This window comes from Rhinopithecus bieti, unplaced genomic scaffold (assembly GCF_001698545.2).
Source record: "Rhinopithecus bieti isolate Rb0 unplaced genomic scaffold, ASM169854v2 scaffold_2439, whole genome shotgun sequence".
NCBI classification, from domain to species: domain Eukaryota; kingdom Metazoa; phylum Chordata; class Mammalia; order Primates; family Cercopithecidae; genus Rhinopithecus; species Rhinopithecus bieti.
In genome coordinates this window covers 298,538-326,264 of record NW_016804232.1, presented here as the reverse complement: position 1 = coordinate 326,264, position 27,727 = coordinate 298,538, and the positions used below count along the sequence as shown (strand labels likewise).

At 40.3% G+C, this 27,727-nt stretch overlaps 1 protein-coding gene and 1 long non-coding RNA gene across 4 annotated transcripts in view; one reads left to right on the top strand and one right to left on the bottom strand.

The window, feature by feature from the left end:
• Positions 1-27,727, top strand: part of AMPH (amphiphysin) — a 256,655-nt gene that overhangs the window by 14,545 nt on the left and 214,383 nt on the right. The window lies entirely within an intron of this gene.
• LOC108526569 (uncharacterized) lies at positions 17,339-21,568 on the bottom strand. The gene is made up of 3 exons (XR_001884555.1): positions 21,479-21,568; positions 19,290-19,452; positions 17,339-17,412 (listed from the first exon to the last, which is right to left on the bottom strand). It is a non-coding gene; the product is annotated as an uncharacterized LOC108526569 (long non-coding RNA).

Below are 27,727 nucleotides of genomic sequence, written 5' to 3'. Positions count from 1 at the left end.
TGCTACTCAGATGAAGTCACAGGGCAATTCCAGAATTCATTAGCTCCTTCACGCCTCTTCCCAGCTAATACCTCCTCTCCTCTGCCCACTTCCTACTACCAGCTAGCCACTATTCTGATTCTAACCCCATAGATTAATTTCATTTGTTCTTGAACCTTGTATAAATGGAATCATATAGTATGTATGCTTATGAATTTTACTTCTTTTGCTCCTCATCATGTCTTGAGATTCATCCGTATTGCCATCTGTAGGAGCAATTCCTTCTTTTTTAATTGATAAATTATATTATAGTGTACAATATCCCACAATTTATTTGCCCATTCTTATTAGGCATTTTGTCCGTTTCCAGTATTAGGCTATGGTGAATAAGGCTGCCGAACACATCTTATACACGTCTGTTGGTAGACAAAATGACTTATTTATCTGAGAGTGGAATAAATGTTTCATTAGGGTAGGCCCTGTTTAGTTTTTAGAGATGGTGCCAAACAGTTTTCCAAAGTTGCATCAAATTTATCGTCCTGTCCACAGTTGTGAGAATTTAGAAAGCCTATATTTTCATGTTCTAAGTTTGATTTTGCTAACCGAGTTGTATTTTTTCACTCCTGTATCCCCATAGGACTCATATTTGTTTAATGATAATTGATTTTATCTTTATATATTTCACACATAGTCATAGGAACATTTCTTTCATGAACTGTCTACATTTTGTGTTTGAATCAGGTGGGGGAGTAGTCACCATTTTAAACTCAGACTACCACTTGCTTGTGCAGAGGAAATGTACACGTGGTGTCTGTGTAGGTGATGGGGGGAGGATTGTGGTGCAGATAGTCTCATGGTGCCAGAGGTTCTTTGGTGTGCTATATTCTGCCTTCTGTCCTCTGGGAGCAGCGTCCTATACTCACATGAGTGGTGTTCCCTGCATGTATATGTGGTTCATTAGCTTATGATCTCCATATTTGGCTGTAGCAGGGGCCAGTGTCATGGCACACACCCACTGGCTCAGGCTCACCTTGGTCGCTCTGCCATCTGGCTGCACTGACATTGGGCTCTGATCCCCAGCCCTTGCTACAGAACCACGTGGCTACTGCTGCAGTAGCTAACCTGCTGTGTCTTCACTACGTGAGTATTAAGGGCAGCTGGGGTAATCTCAACTTCGGGTCTTCTTAGCCTGGCTACACTGTGCAGCTACAGTGATGTAACTGTGCTCTAGGCTGGTAAGTGGGGCAGCCCAAGAAGTGATCTTTCCAGAGTGTTCAGTGGGGCATAAGTACTGTAGCTCCCTTCTGACCCTGACATTATCCTCACTTCTTGGGGAGGAAAGGAGAAAAAATTGGGGCACATTTTCTTCCACTTTTGTTTCTTTTTTCTGCAGAGGGGAAGGCTTTCTTCTTCCTTCTGTTATATCTTCCTGCGGCAGAGCTTGCCAGGCACCGTGGATGAAGGGGGTACCTTCATTCCACTTTGGGGAAGAGGGCTCTATGAGCTGGGGCTTCTAGGTTTTATGTCCCTTTTTAGCCTTAATGAAGGGTTATGGAAAATGTGCACTCAAGGTATCTTAATTCTTGTGCCAAGTCCAGTTAGAATAAAGAATTGGGTGCTTCCCCTCTGTTAGGCTCTGTGATGAGCAGTCCCATATATTAACTCATTTCACCCTCCTAGTGAACCTATGAAGTAGGTGCTATTATTATCCCTATTTTGCAGATGAACAGACTGTGGCACAGAGATGAATGGTTAGGCAATTTGCTTGAGACTACTTAGCTAGTTAAATATGGAATTGATATTGGAAGTCTTGTTTGACTTTGCAGTGCAATGTTCTTTTCATCAGTTCTGGTGAAGTTATTCTGCAATCTTGAGAAAATGTCAGGTGTCATGTGGTGGCCAAGGGTAAGGGAGAAATTCCAAGTGGTCTGGTACCTGAAAAGGTTTTATACCTTTATGTTTCATTCATTGCTTTATGTGTCATTATAATTACATCACTGGGGCCTTCCAGTTAACTTCTTTATAACTTTGGAGAGAGTTTTCTTTAATATACTGGACTTTCCTAAAGTGGGGCAAACTGATGTGACAATCAGCTCTTTTTGCTTGCACAGTAGTTATATCCCAGCAACTTAAAACTGTTTTAATAAATATGATGCTTAAGATCTTGTGGGATCTGGGAAAGAGGCACTTCTACCTCGGGGCCTTGGTGCCTTGAAAGATGGTTTGGAAAAATCATAAAGAATGCTTGAGTATCTGAGTTCATTTCATTTCTTACAAGATGAACATCTTACAAAACCTTTACAGCTCATCCTAAGTTGAACACCGGAAATAAAGGAAGATACGCCTCCAAATATGACCTTACAGACTAAGAAAGATGAGAGCAAAGCCTGGATGCATGTGCTCTACCAATTGGCAAAGGGCCGATTTCTACAAAGGGCAGATGTTTCCCAGGCCATCAGAGAACTCATGCGTGTTCTATATCTGCTTCTTAGTAACTTCCATATGCCAAGAATTCTGATTGCCACTTAATTTAAGCTTACTTCAATAACTCAATTTTCGTCTTTCCAGGTGCTTTTCCAGAGCTTTCCAGTTCTGTCAATTTTACATGATCCATCATGGAAACTGCAGGATTGTATGCCAATTGCAATTCTTTTCCTTACTATATGTCAGAGTTTGCAGATTGCCCCCAGTATCAATTCCTCCCTTTTCATTTAGTAATAAAACTCCAAATTTTGCTGGGATATAACTATCCATATATGATAAATGATAGCATTTCACAGCATAATTTTTGACTAGATGTGTCATGTGGCTAAGCTCTCATCAGTGGGAGATGTGCAGAAGGTGCATAGAAAACTTCTAGGTCTTGATCCTAAGGGGAGAGGTTTGTGTTCCACTGCTGCCTTTCCCTTTCCCAGTGTTTGGATGTGGATGCCATGGTGGGAGGTGGAGCTGTGACCTTTAGACTATGGGGTGGACTCCTGCCATGTCACATGTTGAATGCAGCAGGAATATGAGCATGGAGGAGCATGGATCCTCTGTACTATGGAACTGCTGTGGCATCCTGGGCTCCTTACACTAGCATAGTTGCCTGAGGGAGCAGGAGACTTCTATATCTATCGAAGCTATTTTTTTTTTTTTGTTGGCTTTTATTCCTGCAGCTAAACCTCTGTCCTAAGGTTTACTTTGAACCATTTGAAATTGCCATCTTTTTGTGTGAATTAAAATTTGTCAAATATCAGCAATCTCGTACAGTTCAACTTAAGAATATACTTTCATTTGTAAAAATTGAATTTTGCACCTACTGTCTGAGGCTGCATACCATGAAAGTGGAGAGCATTTTATGAAAGGTTCAGAGTTGATTCAGGCACGGTGGAGAAACACTCTCAGCTCAGAACAGGGGATAATGACCAGGTGCTTGATTGCTCAGAAATTATCCCGATTATCTGTTAAAAATATTGATCTCTTTAGTTAAGACCTCCTTGGAAGCATTGTCAGGTACTTTTAGTCTAATCAGTTGGAAGGCAGCCACCTCAAATACAGAGCTTTACAATTTGACTCCTGGGTGGTATTTCTACTTGAATTGTGAGGTGAAATTTCTACCTGTATTGTGTCCTATGCCATGGTAGGTGTGATGATGCTATAAGGGGACTATTTGGAGTTGGCCAAGACGTTTTAGAAAGGGTGACTTTGGTAAAATATAAGCTGCAGTGCTAGAATTACAGAAAGATTTTGGTACAGTTTATTTTGGAAGCAGTTCAGAATGATGGGAAAAGCTTTGGAATGAGTCAATGAATCCATAAAAAATTATGGATTCAAATCCCAACCTTCTCATTTCTCAGCTGTGTGGTCTTGGGCAAGTCTCTCTGAACCAATGTTTCGATTTTAGCAAAATGCAGAAAATGATGCTTTTTTTTAGGTTGCAGTTACAGTCAGAGCTAATATTTTAAGTATTGGCACAGTGTGTAGTATTTCCATAGAATGTAAATGGTAGCTATTTTTATTTTCTTTGGATTTCAGTGTCTTTCTCAAGGTGGCAAATTAGGGCTGTATTTATATGCTTTTAACTTTCCTTTAGAATAGATGGCATAAACGAGGATCTAAATGTATAACCCATATATCTATTTGAACCAAATGGGGAAGCACCTTGTTTAAACTGTGAACACCTAGCATATATCACATATTTCCTTTGGTCACACCCAAGAGTTCTAAAGAGGTGTCCCAGAACTGCAGATGGAGACAGACCATTTGACATTATCTACTGGCTCTCAGGTACCCTCATCTTCAACAATGGGGAAACAGACCCATTGGACCTTTTGAAAAACCCTGATTTCCCTTCCTGCAGAGAACCATCTTTAGGTAAGACCAAGATAGAAAGACATTTTCTCTCTGGCTCTTCTTTCATACAGATCATCTCTCCAAATCGATGCTTCTGAGGCCCTTTGAGAAAACTGTTCAGGCTGTAGGAAATGACTGTATTCTGTGGGTAAGATGTAAAAGACACCAGCCTTGCCCTCTATTTAGGCTCCAGAGCTCCCTGTGAAACTTCAGTGGCATTTTCACAGTGATATTTATAAAAATATCACTTTGGAAGGCCGAGGTGTGCAGATCACCTGAGGTCAGGAGTTCAAGACCAGCCTGACCAACATGGAAAACCCCTGTCTCTACTAAAAATACAGAATTAGCCAGGCATAGTGGCACATGCCGATAATCCCAGCTACTCAGGAGGCTGAGGCAGGAGAATCACTTGAACCTGGGAGGCAGAGGTTGCAGTGAGCTGAGATTGTGTGTGCCATTGCACTCCAGCCTGGGCAACAAGAGTGAAACTCTGTCTCAAAAAAAAAAAAAGACAAAACCAAAAATCAATCTTGTCAGTGTTTGTTGAACTTAGAATGTTAGAGCTGGAACAGAAGTGAACAATCAGAGGTGTGTCCTCAGACCTGGGTCATTTACTTAGCCCACTTATTAAGCTGTGTAGACAGACCCTGTAAGAGGATTGACACCCAAAGGTTCATCTCTTTTCCTGTGATTTAGCTATATTGTCAGTAAAATCAAAGTTTTAATAATTAGCTCCTATTATTAACATTTATGGTATAGGGAATTAATGAAACCTTCTGAGTCCCATGCACCAAAAAAATATTTGAGACACCTGCAGGCAAGATGAGCTAATGTAAGCAGGAAAAGTTAGGTGTGAGGACCTGTGGCCAGTGGGTAGAACTCAACTCTTGGTTTAATTTCTCCTGGACTGCTGCAAATAGCAGGTGTGGAATTATTGTTCCAGCCAGGGTACAGAAGTCAAAAGGGTATTTCCTACTGTGGCTATGCCTTCCATAATGGAGACTGAATTTCAATTTAGCCATTAAGGCTGTACGTAGGGGTGAATCAGGTATTCACAATCTTGGAGAACAAATATGATCTCACTGTCCAGATAAGAGATGTTTACCTCCTGTAAAAAAAAAATGATGGTGGTAAGAACATATAACATGAGATTTGCCTCATGTTAGCTCTCTGGAACTTACTCATCTTGCTAAACTGAAACTTTATGCTCATTGATTAGCAGCTCCCCATTTGCCCCTGCATCTCCTGGCAGCCATCATTCTAATCTTTGATTCTATGAATTTGGCTGTTTTAGATACGTCATATGAATGGAATCATGCTGTATTTGTCTTTCTGTGATGGGATTCTTTTGCTTAGCTTAATTTCAAGGTTCATCCATGTTCTTGCATATTGCTGAATTTTCTTAAAGGTAGAGTCACATTCCATTGTACGTATGTGTCACATTTTCTTTATCCATTTATCTATTGATGGACATCTCGTTTGTTTGCACCTCTTGTCTATTGTGAATAATGCTGCAGTGAATATCGGAATGCTAATAGCTTTTCAAGGTTCTGTTTTCAGTTCTTTTGGTTAAATACCCAGAGTGGGATTGCTGGATCATTAAACTTGATATTTGATCTAATGTCTAGGTACCATTCACTTCTCTGTTTTTCTTCCTTTCTGCTACTCTGTCCTTATACTCCTTAACTCTTGTCTCTATGAGCTCATAAGTTGAAATTAAATGATATTTTTTGTTTGCTCTGTTACTAAATGTTTTACATTTCTTTTTGTTTATTTATAGTGCAAATCAAGATGGATAGACCCATGTTTAAAATGTGTCTCTTCCAATTACTTGTTATTTGGCAATGGAGCCTCCCTAAATTTCACTTTCCTCATTTGTAACATTTGTAAAACACTTAACTTAAAGGATAACTGAAAGATTAGTAGATAGTGTAAATAAAAGTCTAACATAGTGCCTGGGATATAGTAAGTTCTCCAAACATGGTAGGTTCTATTTTTTAAATAATCCACATCTAGTGTTGTGTACTTTTATTAGAATGAAATGTCAACAAAATTGGCTTTTTATTTGTATGTGCCCCTTTGTGGATTTGTCTTTTCTGTAACTCACTGAGTTTCTTTTCCTTTTCTTTTCTTTCCTTTCTTTCTTTCTTTTTTTCTTTTTTGAGATGGAGTTTCACTCTTGTTGCCCCGGCTGGAGTGCAATGGCGCAATTTTGGCTCACTGCAACCTCTGCCTCCTGGGTTCAAGCAATTCTCCTGCCTCAGCCTTCCGAGTAGCTGGGATTACAGGCATGTGCCACCACAGTCAGCTAGTTTTGTATTTTTAATAGAGACGAGGTTTCTCCGTGTTGGTCAGGCTGGTCTCGAACTCCTGACCTCAGGTGATCCTCCCGCCTCGACCTCCCAAAGCGCTGGGATTGCAGGCGTAAGCCACTGCGCCCAGCTGAGTTTCTTTTATATTACGTGCTTTCCCCTTTTACTGGTTTTGAACAGAGCAAGTTTTTGAAAATGCTTCTGGAATGGATGAATTAATGATTATTGAGTGCTGTCTGTATGATCTGTAACTAAATTTCCACTTTTAGAAGTAGATTCTTTACAATTGTGAATGTAATACATATTGATTGACAAAAGCACCTGCAATCTATCACTCAGGGGTAACCACTCTTTAAATGTATATATACATTTTATACAGTATGGTCCCAATTTTGTTTAAAAAAAAAAAGGAGAGAAATTTTACAAATTGAGATCATACAGAAGATAGCCTTAGATCCACATCTTTCTGCTTAGCACCTCCTGGTTGGGTCCACTTGGAGAATGTGGTTTTTAATGGGTGTATTAAGGATGAACCATTGTTTGGACCCAATTCTTCACTGACTGCCCTTGGGGAATTCCTGGGGTGTCCTCAGGCTCTCTATAGTGTGCCCACAGTTTCTGACAAAATGTCTAAAGTGCTTCGAGCCAGTGGTCACTGTGGCTGAAGGATTTCTAGATATAATCAAGCATGGCGGGGAGGCTTAGCAGATGCCTTTCAGGGTGACTTCGAGGGCCTTTATTGGCACTCAAGTTAAACAGAAATAAAAGGAAACCTCCATCGAAGAAGAGAGCCTGTGTTTATCCAGAACCAGCTCTGCTCCTGCCCTCCTGTGTACTGTGTGAATATTCCTGCTTGTGCTGACTTTGATACTATTAGCTGGCTCTGAAAATAGTTCCTATTTATCTGAGATGAGCCTGAAAGCAGAGAGCTGATTTCAGCAGCCAGCCCCTCCCTCTGCCTTGTGATCTGTTGATCACCATCTTCTCACAGTCATCTCACCTTTCCAGCAAATGGGACTGGGGCCAAGAGCCCACTGGGCTTTTACCAAAGCTTTGCTTTGGCTTAAAATATCGCTCTTTGCCTCATGATGATTTATCATTGACTATGTAAAGCATGTTCATATAGCAACCAAAAGACACTAGCTGATTTAAACTGCCCGTTGTGTTGCTTAGAACACTCATCTCTCTTTTGCCCCAATTCTTCTGTAGGAATATTCCTAATGTGGGCTTGCCTACGGGAAATGGACAGGTTGAAGAACATGGTCATTGCATAGTTTCAGTTGCTGATGTGGATTGCACATGTGGGTTAAAACGACGAGTCACGCCACAGATGACAACATCGGGGGATAAGGCCTTCCACATCACTTACCTCTGCATATAGCCCTCAGCTTTCTTTCTGCTGTTTAATGTCAGTATTGATTATTGGTGTCCATAGTGACAATTATTGGCATCAATATATTGGAGAATTGGGGAGATACACAGCAAAGGTAAAACTATTAGCATTTCTCCTTTCAAGTCAGGGTTTTTGGGGAGCTGACCAGAATAATAGGTGTGCTACAGAACCCCAAAAGCCTAGAGAGGGGTCAAAATAGTATGTTAGGAAGACAGGGAGCTCCCCAGTGAAAAGAAGGTGGAAGAAGGGGGCAGAGAGGAAAGGTGCCTTGCCAGGCAGTTGTTTATTATTTAAGTTAATCTTCACTGGGAGAGAGGGCACGTTGCCTTCAGTTTCACCCATGAGGACACCAGGAGCAGAGAGATAGAGGGCTGGATGGTCGGAGTCGCTGACAGTGATTATGAAGCCATGCCTGGGAAAGCTGACCGGGAGCCGTGCTCAGATACTCACAATCCTGCATGCCACCCAGGCTGTGTCTTATGCACAGCAACACCCATGGATGCTCTTACAGGGGTTCTATGAAGAGCCACAGAAAATCACTGAAGGGCCAGGTGTGGTGGCTCTTGCCTGCAATCCCAGCACTTTGGGAGGCTGAGGCAGGAAGATCACTTGAGTTAGGAGTTCAAGACCAGCCTGGACAACACAGTGAGACCTCATCTCTACTAAACATTAAAATTGAAAAAAACTTTAAAAAAATTAAAAAAAAGAAGAGAAGTAAAATCAATGTGACAAATTTAAAAAAGTAAAAGAAAATCACTGACTTATATCAGCCTTTTCTCCAAGGGGGAAACTAAAAGAAAATTCTATGTTTCAAGTAATTTTCTTAAGGCTTTGTAAATGGAGTTTAACATCAGGAATTCATCCCACAAAGGCCTGGTTATTGGAAGTCTCAGGTCCTATTTTCAGTGCCTTCAGTGGTCTATGCAATTCAAATAAACTGGGAACATTGCTCAGGGTTCCTTGTGTTCATCCTTATAGCATCTGGACCCCTGCACTTTCATTTTATTGTGCGGTCATAGAAATCGATGAATTAGCAGATATTAATTAAACCATTTTCCAGTAGTACATAAAAAACAGAGCCTCTTGGTTTCTTTCCCTCAACTTCTTTCCTCCACTTAGACTGTGCCTCTGCCTTGCTTCACCAGGGGTCCTGAGGTCCCTGATGGGGTTTGTCACCTTCCTGCTCTTGACCACTGGAGCCTCTTTGATGATAACTAGAAAAATCATAAAGGGTATTTACCTTTTGCATTCCAAATTCCTTAGACATTAATGGACATGCACCACTTATGTATAACCACATAGACATTTAGCTATGTTAGCATTTTGCATGTTCTGCTTTGGAAAATTAGCTAAAGGGGAGCTTGTAATTAAGAAAATGAGGTGATTCGAAGTGCTGGTTAGTTGCTTTGGTATTGGGTGGATCTTCTATGAATATTTGCGACCTTTAGAAATTAGTACTGAAGTTGAGAAATTTTCAGTTGGTAGAATTTAGGGCATTTCTCTGAATGTGTCATTTCTAAGTCACCACCTCCATTAACAAATGCTTTTCTGAGCCTCCTTGGATCCCTCGAAGCTAGGTAGTTGTCATGGGAATTAGTCACATTTTGAAGAGCTGGGCACTGTAAGGATGAAAAACACGGGGATTTCTCAAAGGAATTGAAAACAAGTGTTCAAACAAAAACTTGCACTTGGATGTTCACAGCAGCGTTATTTATAATGGTCAAAGGTAGAAACAACACAAATGTCCATTCACTGAAGAAAGATAAATAAAATGTGAAAATTCATACAGTGGAATATTATTTAGCTCTAAAAAGGAATGATTGGCCTGGCACAGTGGCTCATACCTGTAGTCCTAGTGCTTTGGGAGGCCAAAGCGTGAAGATTGCTTGAGGCCAATAGTTCAAGAACAGCCTGGGCAACATAGCAAGACCCCATCTCTGCAAAAAAGTTTAAAAAATTGGCCAGGCGTGGTGGCATGTGCCTGTGGCCCCAGCTACTCGGGAGGCTGAGGCAGGAGGGTGGCTTGAGCCTAGGAATTTGAGGCTGCAGTGAGCTGAGATTGCACCACTGCATTCTGTCCTGGGAGACAGAGTGATATCCTGTCTCAAAAAAAAAAAGGAGAGAATGATGCTCTAAGATGTGCCATCTGTATGGATGAATGTAGAAAATACGCTAAGTGAAAGGAGTGGTCACCAAAGACCACATAATGTATTCTAGATATTCCACTTGTATGAAATATCTAGAATAGGCAAATCCATAAAGACAGAAAGCAGATTAGTGTTTGCCAGGAACTGTGGAGAGGGAGGAATAGGGACTCACTGCCTAATGAATACAGGGTTCTTTTTTGGGATGATGAAAATGTTCTGGAACTAGACAGTGGTGACAGTTGCACAACAGTGTAATGCACTAAATACCCCTCAGTTACACATTTAAAAAGAGTTGCAATGGTGAATTTCATGTTATTTGAATTTCACCACAATTTTTTTAAAAAGCAAAAAGCAGAAAACAAACCCCTAAACCAAAGATGCCCCAAAACCCAAAGCATGGGGACTGGGCTTGTACTGACCTAGTACAAGACCTAGGTTTGAGTCCCAGCTCTCCCATTTACTTACTGTGCAGGCTTGCACGAGTTCCACGATCTCTCTGAGCACTCGTTTCTTGATTTGTAATGTAAGGACATGAGCGTTTTCTACACCACACAGTTGTGAGGAGTAAATGAGGTCATGCATATGAGGGACGGCGATAGACTCATGCTGAGGGGCTTTCTTTCCTACGAGTTTAGGCCTCTTGCACTCAAACTAACATTATAAAGGCCAGGCGTGATGGCTCACCCCTGTAATGCCAGCACTTTGGGAGGTGGGTGGATTACCTGAGGTCAGGAATTTCAGACTAGCCTGGCCAACATGGTGAAACCCTGTCTCTACTTAAAATATTAAAAAAAAAAAAAAAAAAATTAGCGGGGCATGGTGGCAGGCACCTGTAATCCCGGTTACTCGGGAGACTGAGGCAGGTGAATCGCTTGAACTGAGGAGGTGGAGGTTGCAGTGAGCCCTCCCGCTTGGGTGACAAGAGCAAAACTTTGTCTCAAAAAAAAAAAAAAAAAAAAAAAAAAAAAAAAAAAAGAAAAAACAAACAAATAAAAAAACCCATTATAAGTCTCCAGTGAATATTGAATCAAAATTCTAAAATAAAAAGAAATATTAAATGGACTCTGCCTTACGTTTTCATAGAGAACCAAATGTGATCTCCACAAAAGCCTTAGAAAGTTCCAGAAGTCTCCGCTGAAGGTTCTCTAAAAGGGGCCCAAAAGGGAAGTATGTTGACTAATATACAGCAGAATGTTCTAGAGATGCTTTCTATCTCATCTCTTTTCCATCATTTCATGTGTCATGGCAGTGTAACCCCCTAAAAACCCCTTTCTTCCTCTTGCCTTATCTCTCAATACCCAAACTTTAGCCCATGTTCCCCTCATCGTCTCACCTTTCCTCTCTTGTCCCCTTGTCCCACCCCTTCTGCTCTGAGTGGTTCTGCCTCCTTACTGCATATCAGTTTATCCTCTACCTAGGCCTTTCTGGTTCTGTAGCTGTACTTATTATGGGATCAGCACCCCGAAAGGCTTCAGACTTCACTGAAGGAAAGCTATCTTTGCCACAGAAATGTGTGTTTATGTGATAAATATCCTTCATGAATCTTCACTAACATCCAAATGAATCACCTTTTAATCCTTTGTCATTTTTATGAAGGGTGAAGGGAATAAAAATGATAGTCTACTTTGACTAATCAACCTTGTACCTCCAAATAAAGAAAACAATTAGGAAAAAAAAAAAAAGATGAAAGAAAATGCTATTCTTAGAGACAGCCTGAGAAGAAAAGGGTGAGAAAAAAGAACTTTGAATGGGCCATCATTTGCTTTAGATGACAAAGTCAGTCCTCCCGAGGCGGAGGGGAGATTGAAGAGGGAATTTAGTTCATTTGGTGTAGTGCTTTTATAACAGGGTGGATTCCTGGTGATAAGAAGAGCTGGGTTTTTGGATGAAGGGCTCTTCCAGTTCTCAGGAACCTTAGGAGGTAGTTATTGAGAAGCTGAGGCTCCATGGGGTGAAGTAATCTATTCTACTCATGTAAGCAAAACATGGCTGAGCCAGGATCCCAACCCAAGTCCATAGACTCATCCCAAGCCCTCAACTGCCCTGTGCAGGGCTGAGGCAGTATGTGCTCATCCTCATTCTTGCGTATCTCTTTTCTCTACCCCACATCAGCATACAAGCATTGCCCAGTTCACAGACATGCTGGACTTACTGAAGTTGCAGAGACTCCGGGTTAGGGGATAGGAGGGTTTGTAACCTTGTCCTTTGCTCTTGTTGCAATCTATCCTGCCATCATTGGATAGTCAAAATTCATCTGCCTGCGCAATGTATGATTATTCTTCGTTTTCTAGATCTGTTACTATACGTTGTTTCTGTGTGTGCTTTGTTGCAGATAGTGCAGAAATCTCCTATTTACAAAGATCTTAGAGCACAGGTGAATGAGGACCACTTATCTTCCGCAGATGTGGTTTTCATAAATGACCATGTCATCCCATCCCAGACAGGCACAATCACACTCATGTGTCTATTTTTTGAAGCTTTCTGAAAATTCTTTCAGTATCTTAATCAGTATAGGATATAATTCTCCTGCTGTAATTGTTTCTGCCATATAACCTAAATCCTTTCTGCTCCATCCTGTGTTCACTAAAGAAAAAGGACATCACGTGTGATGAATTACACAGTCACATATTTGTCAGATTTGTCAAAATGTGCATCTCTTTTCTTATTTTTGCTTCCAGGATGAGAGCAGAGTCTGAATACAGCTTAGCTGGATTGGTAGCATTGTCCACTCTGGGAGTTAGTAATCCTTTGAGGCCTCAGGGGGGGTTGTCACATAAATGACCAGACTGCCCGAGCAGGGAGGGCTGGAGCTATGATGCTTGGTCTAGCAGTGAGCTGTCACACTGAATCTGACAAGCCCTTGGCATGCTGGGTTTCAGAACCTCCGTGGAAGATAGATATGGAGGCCTGGCTCTTCTTGTGCACACTCCATGTAACTCCATGTGCATAGTCTAGGGGCGTTAGAAACCAACCAGTTTTAAGCCACCATGGAAGCATGTAGCTTTATAGCTGTAGCTTATACCTAGCTGACTACCAAATATGGTTCGGGTGCTAGGAAGGACCTGGCACTTATGGAGTCCAAAGGAGGCTGAGAGAATAGAAAAGCATTTCAAAGCTGGTTCATGTAGCCTCGTTCTTTGCTTTGAAATTCTGAGAAATGAGGATTGTGTTTCTTAATGTGATTTCTATGTGGTATTTTCTGCCTTGATTTTAGCTTTTATTTATTTTATTTTTTTTTTTTTCTTTTCTTTTTGAGACAGAATCTCACTCTGTCAACAGGCTGGAGTGCAGTGGCATGATTTTGACTCATTGCAACATCCAACTCCTGGTTCAAGTGATTCTCCTGTCTCAGCCTCCCAAGTAGCTGGGATTACAAGCACATACTACCACTCCCAGTTAATTTTCATATTTTTAGTAGAGATGGGTTTTCGCTGTGTGACTAGGCTGGTCTGGAACTCCTGACCTCAAGTGATCTGCCTGCCATAAAGTAAGTTCAATATTTGCAATTAGGAAATAGATATAGTACTATTATCTCATCTCTAGACCTGATTCAGGTGTTGCCAGCTGTGCTCTTTACAACATCATATCCTTTTAGTTTAATCTCAGGCAATTCGCAGCCTTCCCTTGGGCTGGGATATTTACTTTTTGAAGATGATAGACCAGTAATTTTGTAGAATGTCCCTTAATTTGGCAGTCTGTTTCCTCACAATTCCATGATTCAGTCTACACAATTTCAGTGGGAATACCATAGAAGAGAAGCGGTGTTCTTGGTGCATCATTTCAGGTGTCACGTCAAGGTCTTGAAAATTGTGGTAGAGAGAATAATGTAGCCTCAAAGATGTCTACATCCTAATTTCTGGAATTTTTAAATATCTTGGCTTACCTGGCAAAAAGGACTTTGCAGATATAATTCAGTTCAGAGTCTTGAGATGGGGAGATTATTCTGGATTACTGGGGCAGACTCACTGTAACCACGGGGATTGCTACAAAAGCAAGAAGGAGGTATGTGAGTCAGAGAAGGAGATGTGACCATGAAGCAGAGGTCAGAGTGATGCAGGGTCATGCGCCAAGGAATGTGGACAGCCTTTATAAACCAGAAAAGGCAACGGAATGATGCTCCTCTAGAGCTTCCAGAAGGAGCACAGTCCTGCTGACAGCTTGATGTTAGCCTGGTAAGACCCATTTCAAACTTCTGACTTCCAGAACAAATACTTTGTGTTGTTTCCAGCCACAAAGTTTGTGGTAAGTTGTTATAACAGCTGTGGGAAACAGACACAGAGATCAATTTAGAAAGCTGGGCTACTGAGCTAAGGTGGAGGAGGCTCTGAGAGAGGACTGCCAAGTGGTCAGCGTTGGCCTCTGTGGTCCTTGTGACAAGGTGTCTCATCCTCCTTATTGGCATCTGTGGTGCTGCCCACTGTTGGGCTGTCCTCAGATGGCTTGTGCCTAACATCCTCCATTATCAATGGCATAGACAGGGTGAGATGACCAGTGGGCTTCAAGAACTTTTGTTTGCTGCCTTCCTTAGGGCATTTAGATCCACATAGAAAGTTTGCTAATGATTTTGCATTGATACCCACAGGTAGTTATGGTTTTGCTTTGGGGATCTGAGCAATATACAGGTCTTCTGCAGTTTTCTGGGGTTCTTTATAGGATATTACAATGAGGGAGTAGAGAAGGTGAGGAGAGTGCTTGCTCTCCTCAAATATTATATAAATTATGTTTGCTTTCTTCTTGAGAGCTGCCAGCAATCTGATTAGTCCATATTGCAAAAGTGAAAACAGACACTCAGAGAGCTTGAGTCACTTGCACAAAGTTACACAGTGGAGCTGGGATTTCCAGGCAAATCGTTAGCATTTTGAGGTCCTAGTCTTTCCATTCCATTACCTTACCTCTGAAAAATACGATTATGTTAATACTTTGAATCCACCCAGCATTTATTGAGCAGAACTGTGCTATAGATACTGGGAGAGCTTGAAATAATATGATGAATAAGGCATAGCTTGGATTTTCAAATATCATAAATTTAATTATTAGAATACAGCTTTGAGTGTCCTAGATCACGAAAAAAGTAACTGACCTTAACGCCCCCTTCACAAAATGGAACTTGGATTAAGCAAAGAGAAAAAATAATTTAAGTGTGAAGTAAGACAGAGGTCTTTGGCCTCATCTCCCAAGGGAGGTTGCTTTTAACGAGATGCTATTTTAACAGATCTGGAGAAAGGAGTGTAATCAGACACCTGCTTCTTGGGAATGAGGGCTTCCAATTAGTGTCAGAGTGAATTCTTGGGACAGCTGTTGCAATAGTGAAGAAGGGCCTGCCATGGTGGCTGTGGATGATGCCTTGGCATTTGGATACCTGGACATTCTCTCTTGATTTCTATTGCAGAAGGGCAGGTTTTGGCTGGGCACAGCTGGTAAGGTGGCACTGCTCACTGACAATGGGAAAGGCTGCTTTGGAGCAGGAGAGGAGAACCCCTGGATAACAAGGACCTCAAGAGAGTTCAGTGTCTCTGTGCTAATGAGCTTCAAGGAAAAGATGTGAACTGGAGTAATGAGCAATCATTTGTAATGGTCTTTTGAGTACAGTTTCCTGCTTGGCAGAAGACAAGCTGTACCTGTGGCTCACTGCCAGCATGGTAATGTTTGTGGTGGTACCTGTCACTTTATAACAGTGTCTTAATGTCTTATGCAAAGATTGAATAAAGAACACCTAGCCAAAGCTAACTCATGAATGCAGACACAAATTCCATATAGAAACATTGACAAACTGAATCTAAAAGGGCACTGAAAGAATTAACCTCCATAACCAGGTACAAGTTGTCTCTTCAGTGCAAGGATGGTTTAATATCTAGCATATCATTTAATATGTTACATTTAACAATAGAAAATTATCATATTTTCTAGGTAAAAAATGGTCAAAGATTGACATTTTCCTATGGTTCAACATAAAAATGTAGCCAATCAGTAGGTAATAATCTCAGTAGATATATAAAAGTTATGGTAAAGTTCACCACACATTCCTGTTTTAAAATTAAAACCTTTTTCATGACAAAAATATTCATATTAATCTTACATGAACATCAGGGTATGCTGACACTTAAGTCATTGTATTTAAAAATCAGGAATATGAAGAGGATTCCACTATTAAATACTATTTTTTAATGTTAATCTGGCATGGAATGGAAGGAATATTATAATAGGAATGTGACATAATAAACAGATACAAAGAAAAATTTAAATGTTTGGTTAAAACTCGTGATTGGCCTAGATTGTTCTCAAAAGAAGCAACAAAAATAATTTAGAACAGTATGGGGAAAGGTCAGATTAATTAATAATAAAATAAATGCATTTAAGTTGGGATTTTATCTTTTATTTTATTAAACTATCACAAATTAAAATGTATTTAAAAAACCTTGTTATCTCTTGGTGAGGGCTGAATCCAAAGGCCACTGTCTCAGATTGTTGTTTGGGAGTGGTCCTTAAAGATGCTTACAACTTTTGATTCAGTGATTCCACTCTTAGGAATATTATAAGAAAATAAAGAGACAAGGATATTTTATATCACAGTGCTCTGTATGAGTAGTTTCGTAACAGTGGACTGTTGGAATAAATACTATTAGAAAGTAGGAGCTTTGTTAATTCATTTATATTAAATCTGTTTATTATTTTACTATTAAAATAATATTTACAATGATTAAATATTTAAAATATTTTAAAAGTGTTTACTATTAATGTTAAAATATTAATACAAGTACATGTTATAGACCAAATATATATTTTTATGTATAACAATATGTAAATTTATGTAGATGTAATATGTAGATATATATTTACAGTTGACCCTTTAACAATATGGGGGTTAGGGTGCCAGCCCCACAATGCAGTCAAAATCCACATATAATTTTGATTCCCCGAAACTTAATTACTAATAGCCTATTGTTAACTGGAAACCATAACAATAGCACAAACAGTTGATCAGCACATATTTTGTATGTAATGTGTATTATATACTGCATTCTTACAATAAAGTAAGCTAGTGAGAAGAAAATGTTATTAAGAAAACCATAAGGAAGAGAAAATATATTTACAATTCGTTAAGTGGAAGTGGATCATGATAAAGGTCTTCATCCTCAACATCTTCACGTTGAGTAGGCTGAGGAGGATGAAGAAGAAGAGGGGTTGGTGTTACTGTCCTACAGGTGGCAGAGGCAGAAGAAAGTCCGTGGACCAGTGCAGTTGAAACCTGTGTTGTTCAAGGGTCAACAGTACATAGAAACAATGAAGTTCATCTCATTACATTGCAAAAGTAGAAATCACATAGACCATATTCTGTCCATAACTCAAAGAATTAGAAAACAGTTAAAAAGTTTGATCACCATTTATTTGAAAAATTAGAAAGATTTATGTTAAGTAACTTAAGTCAAAGAGAGAAAATCAAAGCTACATTTAGGCACCATATAGAAATTAATGACAATGAGCACGTTACACACTAAATTCATGGGAGACAAGCAAAGCTATATTCACGGAAAAAGCAGTTGCTTTAAATGCTTTTATGTTATACAGGAAAAGATAAAATTAAAGAAAATAAGGTCTACTTAAGAAGCCAGGAAAACCCAATCTAAGGACAGGAGGAGAAAGGAATATCAAGGTTAAAAGCAGAAATCAAGGAATGAGACAGTAAAATAATACCAAAAAATTAATCAGTTAAAGTAAGAATTAGTTCTTTGAAAAGGCTAATAAAATAAACATAACTAAGATGACAAATAAAGAACAGAAGCTGAAAGCCACATCAAGAAAATAAGGAATTAGAAACCAGGCTGATAAAACTGTAAAATATAAATTGGAAAATTTTGGTTAAAGGAAGTAGACCTTGTATTGTAAGATATTAAAACATTGCATCGCGCCTGTAATCCCAGCACTTTGGGAACCCGAGGCAGGTGGATCACAAGGTCAGGAGTTCAAGACCAGCCTGACCAACATGGTGAAACCCTGTCTCTACTAAAAATATAAAAAGTTAGCCAGGCATGGTGGTGGGCACCTGTACTCCCAGCTACTTCGGAGGCTGAGGAAGGAGAATTGCTTGAACCTGGGAGGCAGAGGTTATAGTGAGCCGACATCGTGCCACTGCACTCCAGCCCAGGTGACAGAGCAAGACTCAGTCTCAAAAACAAACAAACAGCAACAACAAAAGAACAACAACAAACAAAAAATTCAAAACACAAGATAATGACTTAAACAGACTAATCTTAAACAACTTTCTTTCACTAAAAGGAATTGAACTTATCTTGGCTGGAATATTTAAAACAAATGTGAACCACAACAACAACAAAAAATTGCAATCACCAAAGTAATGACTTAAACAGATCTAACTTAACAACTGCCTTTCACATAAAAGGAAGTTGACCTTATCTTGTTGGGTATTCAAATATTACAAACATAAATAGACAAATCAGTGGAAAATTATGGAAAGTTAAAACATAAAGTCAAAGGTATGTAAGAATCATTCAATCAATCTATTTGGGCCAATAACTCATCATTTGAAGAAAAAATGACACCAGCTTTGTTCTATATACTCTATACAAAAATAAGTTCATAGCTAAGATGAAGACTAATGTAAGGAAGATAAAATAAATGTTCTCAGAGGATAAGTGTGGGCGCATGCAGGGACTGAGGAAAGGGAACTCTTTCTGAGCCAGGTGCCAAGGCAGATACCACACCTGAAAAGATCACCAGATTCCACCCCATAGAAACACAAAACAAGAATACAAGTTACTATAAACAAGATAGAAAGATAAAGCTATTTTCAAATTTTAAGATATCTCAGCATATGGTATTATTATTTTCTATTGAGTTGTGGTTTTCTAAGACTGGCTAAGCCTATCAGACATTCATGTCCCATCCTGTATCATTGGTATTTGGTAGGAGTAATTTTTGCCTCTGCTTGTGAGACTTGAAAAATATCTATTTTCATTGTGGAAAAAAATAAAAAGATAATTCACCTCAGCATGAGGAATGTATACAGTATTTAATTCTGCTTAAGAAATCCCAGACAGTGAATTACCTCAGAGCATATCTTTTGAATTAAAGCATTTGTAATTGACTGTATAACATATGTTTTACCTTGAAGTCCTAGTTGCAGAGCTGATTCAGAGGCATCTAGGTCAAATACATGATCTTCTGAAGTTAGTGGTTCATTATAACCCTTTTCCTGTTCCTCTTGTGGGGCAAATACTCAATAGAGGGCAATTATTTAACATAATATAACTTTTGCGATGACAAATTCCTGTTAAATGGAAATACAATCATATATACGGATCTCATGAGTTCTGTGATTTCATATGTCATAATCAAAATGGATGACTGTGAATCTGACACTTTTATTATTTACTGTATCAAAACCATGGGATGAAATGGCTGTTGTTTTTTTCTGCCTTTTTAGTTTACTTTAATGATTGACAAGAACTATGTGTACTTTTTGATATGCAGCTCAGAGGTTTATCCTGACTCAAAATGGAGTAGCATACATGAAATGATGTAAAATCCAAACGGTCTCTTATTCAATGACTGTTTGTTGCATTGTTGCTATGGACCAGGCAGCAGGGGACTTTGTTCCATAAGAGTTAGTGGGAAACTGTTTAAGCCAGTGAGAAGTATGATCAGATGCACGTGTTTGAGAGGTCATTTGGACACTGGTGTTGAGAATGGGCTGGAGGGGTGAGTGGGAGTGAAAACAGAGAGATAAATGCATAGGCCAGAAAGGTCATCTACCTCAGGTTGCTGGCAGTGGCCAGAAGGTGGCTGATGGAATCGAGGGTCCGTTGGGAGGTAGAACTGGTGATATTTGGCATGTGGGAGTTGGCAGGAGGTATGGTAATGGACAGTTTTAGATTTCTGATTTGAAAAAGTAAAGGAAGAGGAAGAGGCTCAGGATCACATCCTTTCTCATCTTTCCCTTCCCGTCGCCAGTTTCATTTTTGTTGATCGTGTTTGACTGCATCAGGCAAACATGAAATTATAAAATTACAACATGAAAACACAAGTTGGGGCATATTTATAACGTAGGGTCCCAGTTTAAGATTTGGGTGTGAATAATCCACTCTGCCTTCTGCCTTTCTGTTCTCCCACCTCTCAGTAGTGTCTCAACGTACAGAACTTTTATTCTTTACTGCCTATACTTCTTGCCTGATAGGACTAACAATTCCCCGGGTTCCTGATTTCTGTCTGAAGAGCCAATACTGTGTATGCCCAGGCTGGAACTGAGACAAGAGGCTGGAGGAAGCCTACTGTTGGCTCCTAGAAGCTGGTTGCTTGCAAGCAAGCTGTACCCTTCCACGGACTTACTCCTTCTCTCCCACAGGGCAAATAATACCTCCTGTTTCCCAGCAATTTTCAAAACTTTCACACTAGTGGCTGTTCTCTCACACTTGCTCATATCCAAGCTAAAGTTGGACTTTCTCAGTTTTGAGATTTCTCAAAAAAAATTAAAACAGAGCTACCATTTGACCCAGCAATCTTATTACTGGGTATATACCCCAACGAAAATAGATCACCTTACCAAAAAGACACATGCACCCATATGTTCATCACAGTACTATTCAAAATAGCAAAGACATGGAATCAATCCAGGTGTCTATTAATGGCTGATTGGATAAAGAAAATGTAGTACAGATACTCTATGGAATACTATGCAAGTATAGAAAAGAATGAAATAATGGCTTTTGCAGCAACATGGATGCAGCTGGAGGACATTACCCTAAAAGAATTAATGCAGGAACAGAAAAACAAATACTGCATGTTCTCGCATGTAAGTAGGAGCTAAGCACTGAGCATACATTGGCATGAAGATGGTAACAGTAGACCTTGGGGACTACTAGAGGTGGGGAAAGGAGCATGGGTTGAAAAACTACCAAATGGGTACTGTGTCACTAACTGGGTGATGGGTCCAATCATATCCCAAACCTTAGCATCATGCAATATGCCCATGTAACAAAACTGTGCGTGTAACCCCTGAATCTAAAATTAAAAATGAGATAAAAAAATAAAGTTGGACTTTTCTGGACATCCTGATTGATATTTGTGCTAAATTCTTTTGGGAGGATTCTTGCACTTCTCCATAGCCTCTACTCTGTATTCGGGCTTCACTGGCCATTCTGATACACTTTATCTATGAAAGAACATGGCAGGGATTATCCTACTGGCTGTAGAGTCCTCCAGCCCAGACTGCAGACACCATCTTTTCATACAGCCTAATTTCAGCATGGCCTTCATCTTCCCAGCACCTCCCACCTGTACAGCACCACCCCATGTACCTGGGCCCCTAATGCTGCTTCCTGTTGTGGGAAAGGGGAGCTGTGATGTGTAGAGGAGAGGAAAGGAAGACACACAGGAGTGAAGCCCTGGGGAGCAGTTTGCTTGTGTTCCCAAACCAGGGGGGGCAGTGTGTCACCAGGGCAACCAGGGCGCAACTCCCCTTTGTCCCTCCATGGCCATGGAACTCAGAGCCCTGGCCATTAGGAGACTCCTGTCCCTGTTTTCCTCTAGGAAGTTTCTCTCATGGAGGGCAAAGGCTGTTTGTGTTCTTTCTGGTACATTTCGCATGTAATGTACACGACAACAGTGGCCTACACATCCATCTTAACATTCTTGCCTTTTTTTTTTTTTTTAACTTACATCTAATCTCTGCCTTAGATTTCCTTAAAGGGTTTAATTGCCTTTGCATCACCTAAGATCATGATTTGAAAATATATTGCTTAAAATTTAGAAATAATTTAGAATAAGCAACACTGATGTCTTTATCTTGCTAGAACGGGCTTCCGTTAGGGGAAATTTGGAATGCAGATTTGTTTGGCCCATATAATGTTAGTTTTTTTTAAAACTACACATTTAAATATCAGGAGAATCCACATGTAGTCTTGATTTCATAGTTCTCTAGAGAAATATGAAAATGTGGCAATACTGGCCTGGCTTTCCCTCTTGACAGCAAACTATTGGAGTGGAAGAGATGCCACCCCATTCAAATGTACCCCCTCTTCCCCAGATGATGCCTTAGCAGGTCCCCTACCTCTACTGAGTCTCAGGTTTCTTATCCATAAAACAGGACAATAACCATGACCTCACAGGTTGTTAGTAGATCACATGGAATCAAAGCACCTTGCACAATGTCTGATACCAGGTAGGGAAGTGTCAGTGTAGGTTTCTGTCCTCCAAACAGCTGGTATTCAGGGTTAGGAGGAGAGGGCGTGTTCTGGGAAAGTGTCTTCGGGACATCAGTAGAAGTTACTTGGAAGGAACTTGGAATTCACTGGGATCATTCATGCATCTTGTATACAGACCTCGCAGAAACCTTGTCACTCTAAACTCCTTTCTTTCTTGCACCACATCCATTCCATCAATAAATCATGGCAGCTCTACTTTCAGGACATACCTGGAATTCGATCGCTCCTCACTGCTCTGACTCAGGGCACCACTGTCTCTTACCTGGTTATGGAACTGGTCTCCCAGCTTGGCTTCCTGCTTCTTCCCATGATCCCCTGCAGCCTTACTCCACATGACTACCAGCATGCTAATGCCAGAGCTTGTCAGGCCTCCTCTCAAAGCCCTGGATGGCTCTGCATGTTGTCCGGGTCAACCCACTGCTCTCGCCATACCCCACTGGCCCTCATCACCTGGCTGCTTGTTCCCTCTTTGACCTCATTTCCCACCACCCTCCTGCCAGCTTTGTCTGCTCCTTTTCTCTCCTGTCTAGCTTCTTTCTTATACCCTGAGCCTCACTATCATCTCATGCACTATGTGTTTTACTTACTTGTCTTGCTATTTCTCTACCCAGTTGAATGCAAGCTCTGGGGGGGGGGGATTTTGACTGTATGTTCACTACTGTATCCCCAGATCTGTGAACAGTATGCAGCATTTCAGTGCATGCCCCACACATGTTTGTTGGTGAAGGAATGAAGGTGAATCAAAGCAGGACCAAATGTGGCATTCTTCTTCGCAAAGCAAAGCTATCAAGTAATGCAGCAAATTAACACTTGTTATTTTTATAGAGGCAGTTAGCTCCTGTGATGGAACTGAGAGCAATAAAGGGAAAATTACAGGTCCTTTAATATTTTCACTTGACTTAATGTAAGAGTCACTCAGGAATGCTGCTTGTTACCCTTTGGATGTAACCTCGGTTAATTCAGCCAGGCTTGCTCCCTTGAAACACACATTTGGTAGGGCATACTGGAAGTTGCTTGAGCTTTTGTTTTTTTCTTTACTTTTTTCTTTATTTTATTGTTTTTGAAGACTACCAAAGCAAATTAGTAGAAATGATTCTATACCGAAAGAATAGTTTCTGCTTCCCGAGAGTGAAGTAGATCCTTTCACAGATACAAAAATAAGTAAATGTTTACCCTAATGTTAAGATGCTTTATGGTTTCTTTCCTATAAAAAGGCTTTCATCTGTATCATGTAGCCAACATATTTATTATGCCCCTACTGTGCGCCAAGTGCTTTGTAAGATATAAAGAGAAGTAGTAACACAAAGTACTTGCATTGTTTTACTACTTGAATAACTTCAGTTGGATTTCAATTACAGTTGGATCACTTGCAATTTAGTTGGAGAGATAATGCAGGTTCAGAAGAAGTTACAAGAGGAGGTGTGTCAATACAATACCAGAGTCCCAGCTTTAACAGCGGTGGGGGCTAGAATATTCCATAGGTTGTCCTAGGCTTCTCAAAGCAATGCTCTTATTTATTCAGCTATGAAGCAGGTATTGCTATTTCCTCTTTATTGATTAGTGAAACGAGATGCAGCCTCAGTAGCTGGCCCAAGATCACCATGTGAGACCACACAGTGGTAGAAACTGACTTTTTTTTTTTTGAGACAAAGTCTTGCTCTGTCGCCCAGGCTGGAGTGCAGTGACGCAGTCTCGGCGCACTGCAACATCTGCCACCTGGGTTCAAGCAATTCTCCTGTCTTAGCCTCCTGAGTAGTTGGGACTACAAGTGCCCGCCACCATGCCTGGCTCATTTTTGTATTTTTAATAGAGACCAGATTTCACCATATTTGTGAGGCTGGTCTCAAACTCCTGACCTCAGGTGATCCACCTGCCTTCGCCTCCCAAAGTGCTAGGATTACAGGCATGAGCCACCGTGCCTGACCCAGAAACTGAATTTTAAATGAGATCATTGGACCCAAGATCTTTTCTTTTTCCAATCAAACATGGCTCAGAAGGGGCCATGGTAGCCATGAAGAGGGAATGATCATACCTGCAGTGAAAGATGTCAGAGAAATGTGAATGGCTTTACATAGACCTCAAGGGATATAGATGGTTCCTTGGGACAAGTGTCAGGGCAGTGAACAGAATTAGGGAGGTGGTAAAGATGGCACGCTGAGGACAGCTGTGGGCTTGTCAGTGGTTTGGTATGAGTTTATTGTTACTGGTGGTGGAGGGATGATCAGGTTTCGGGAAACTTTGCAGAATCTTTCCACTTTGGGGACCCTTTCTAACTTATGAGAGTCAGGTTTATAGAAAGGAGTTATTTGGGGCCAGGCGTGGTGGCTCATGCCTGTAATCCTAACACGTTGGGACACCAAGGCGGGTGGATCACCTGAGGTCAGGAGTTGTTCATGACCAACCTGGCCAACATGGCAAAACCCTGTCTCTACTAAAAATACAGAATTAGCCAGGCATGGTGGTGCGTGCCTGGAATTCCAGCTACTAGGGAGGCTGAGGCAGGAAAATCACTTGAACATAGAAGGTAGAGGTTGCAGTGAGCCGAGATCGTGCCATTGCACTCCAGCCTGGGTGATAAGAGCGGAACTCTGTCTCAAAAAAAAAAAAAGAAAGAAAGAAAAAGGGGGGAGAGAAAACAAAAGAAAGGAGGCACTGGGCTTCCAGGATTCTTAAATTATTCTCTTTTGGTTGAGAAGGACAAGTTGGCATAACTTATATTTGAAAATTGCCTTAGCGTTAGGGAACTGGAGAGCTTGCCATGGGAGTCAGAAGAGACCTGGTAACCTAGCCCTATGATAATGATATTTACCACATTCTCCTGAATATAAGACAACTGGTGAGAAGATTCCCTCTCAAAATATCCTTCCCATTTATAAATGAACTTTTAGGGCTACACTGCAAATGGTTGAATGCCAACTTATAATATTAGTGTATTAATTTGGGAACATTTTGAAATCTCTTGTAATATAAAATTATATCTTACTTTTGAGGTGGGACTTTTTACTCTCACATTATATGAAAGCTATATTGGTCTTTCACATGTGTCTATGGCCTTGTGGTCATTGTCCTCGATAGAGCCACCTTTTGAGTTATCCCACTCAGTTTTCCCGGGAACTTCAACACTCCATCAATGTCATTTCAGACAAAGCACTCTTCGAAGCCCTGTGTGATAGTGTCCCTTGAAATTTTATTTCGAGCAACAAGAACCCATTAAGACAGTTGACTGTTTTTATCCATTCTGTGATTGTTGGTGATTTCCACCCACTGAATTGTTTTAAGTGATCTCTGAAATCTTGCCTGTGACAAGGTCCAACATTTGCAATCATGTGTTCACAGGTGCCCTTTCTGGGCATACAAAACTGGCATTGATTGAGGATGTATCAGGTTGGTGTGTTTACCCCAAACTAAACTTTCTCATACTCAAGTAATAATTGAGAGCTACGTAATATGAAATAACTGTGTCAGCAATCAAATGCAAAGCCTGTATTCTTAGAGATATAATTTTAATAAAACCTCATCTTCAGGTTGGGCAGAAACAGTCTTCTACAAAATCGTTGTGATGAAATTACTCTAATAGTGGCAAGAATACATGACATTTTATGTGACCATTATTGTTTGGATGCAGCTGTTTTGATGCTAGGGGTAGGTTGACATAGTCTGGAAGCCAAGCCATTAAACATTCCGCTATTTAAAAAAATTACCAACTAATGTATGAGACAGGCAATCTTATCCAATATGTAAACTTTACAGTCACATCAACCCTGAGATGCGGATTCAGGCAAAAGTAGGAATGAGAGATGGAATGAGGAATTTGGCGGGACTCAGAGATGGGGTAAGTGATGGTGTGAGAATTAGATGCAATCTGGAAGTAAAATCATACCTCACTAAGAGTTGTGTGTTGACCATATTCATTTATTCTAGAAAAGGATATTGCTTGTTCTTTATGAAGTGTTCTGCTCACACTTGCAGTTTTTATGATCTGAATCTCTGGTTATCTTATTTCTACTTTAATGTTGGATAGTCAGACTTCAATATCAATTAAATTTATTAATTGAAATTGGAATTTGATTAATAGGAATATGGTATTTTCTATTCTAGAGAATGGATTCATCTACTTTTTGTAGGTCTTTTACGATCCTTACGTTTAATTATATGATTAAAATCATAATTATTCTTATAATTTCTTGTTAAATTGTTGTTTTAATTAATTATATTTGTTTGACTGTGTAGTAGTCAGTGGTTGTTTAGGGGGCAGGAGAGGGTATGGAGGAGGGTGTTTGAACTTCAGATGCCCATTAAATATTCAATTAATTTTTAACAATTATGACCTCAATCCCAGTAAAATGTATATTAAAGTTAGTATTACAAGTCTTCTTTATAATGATAGTTTGGAGGTAATAATAACATTTAGAAACAAAGCCAGTTTTAATGGGTTTTCTGAAAATATCTGGTTTTTCCCCTGATTATCTGGGTTTTTTTCTAAGAAATACACATAGCTCTTAATCCAATTGGTGCCCCATAATTGGACAGTTGGTTAGGTTCAGAACAGAGGCAGGGATGTGAGTAGTGCATACTGGCAAAAATTTAAAAAAGGAGTTTCACATCTTGACAGGCTCATTTTGATGTGGTGCCATTAACATGTCTGGCACATACAGTAGACATTTAGAAAATTTTAGTGCCCTTTGCTTTCCCAGATCAGTTCACCGAGAAAGGAAAAGCAGGATGGTGGTTATACCTATGCCTGGAGTTCCGTAGCTTTCTTCCATCTAGGAAACCAAGAATTAGTGGAGAAGATTCAAGATGATATGGAACCCCACTATGTATAGTTTATTGAGAGAGCAATGCAGAACTAAAGTTGGGAGAAAAAGACTATTTGGAATAAGATGGAAGATACTATCCCATCTTCCATCTTAATTAATAGTAATTAATAAGGCCAGGCGTGGTAGCTCATGCCTGTAATCCTAGCACTTTGGGAGACCGAGACAGCTGATCACTTGAGCTCAGGAGTTCAAGACCAGCCTGGATAACATGGCCAAACCCTATCTCTAGAAAAAGATACAAAAAAATTAGCCAGGTGAGGTGGTGCACACCTGTAGTCCCAGCTACTTGGGAGGCAGAGGTGAGAGGATCGCTTGAGCCCAGTAGATCAAGGCTGCAGTGAGCCAAGATCACGCCACTGCATTGTAGCCTGGGTGAAAAAGTAAGACTCTCTCTCTCTCTCTCTCCATCTCTCTCTCTCTCTCTCTCTCTCTCTCTCTCTCTCTCTCTCTCACACACACACACACACACACACACACACAGAGAGAGAGAGAGAGAGAGAGAGAGAGAGAGAGAGAGAGAGAG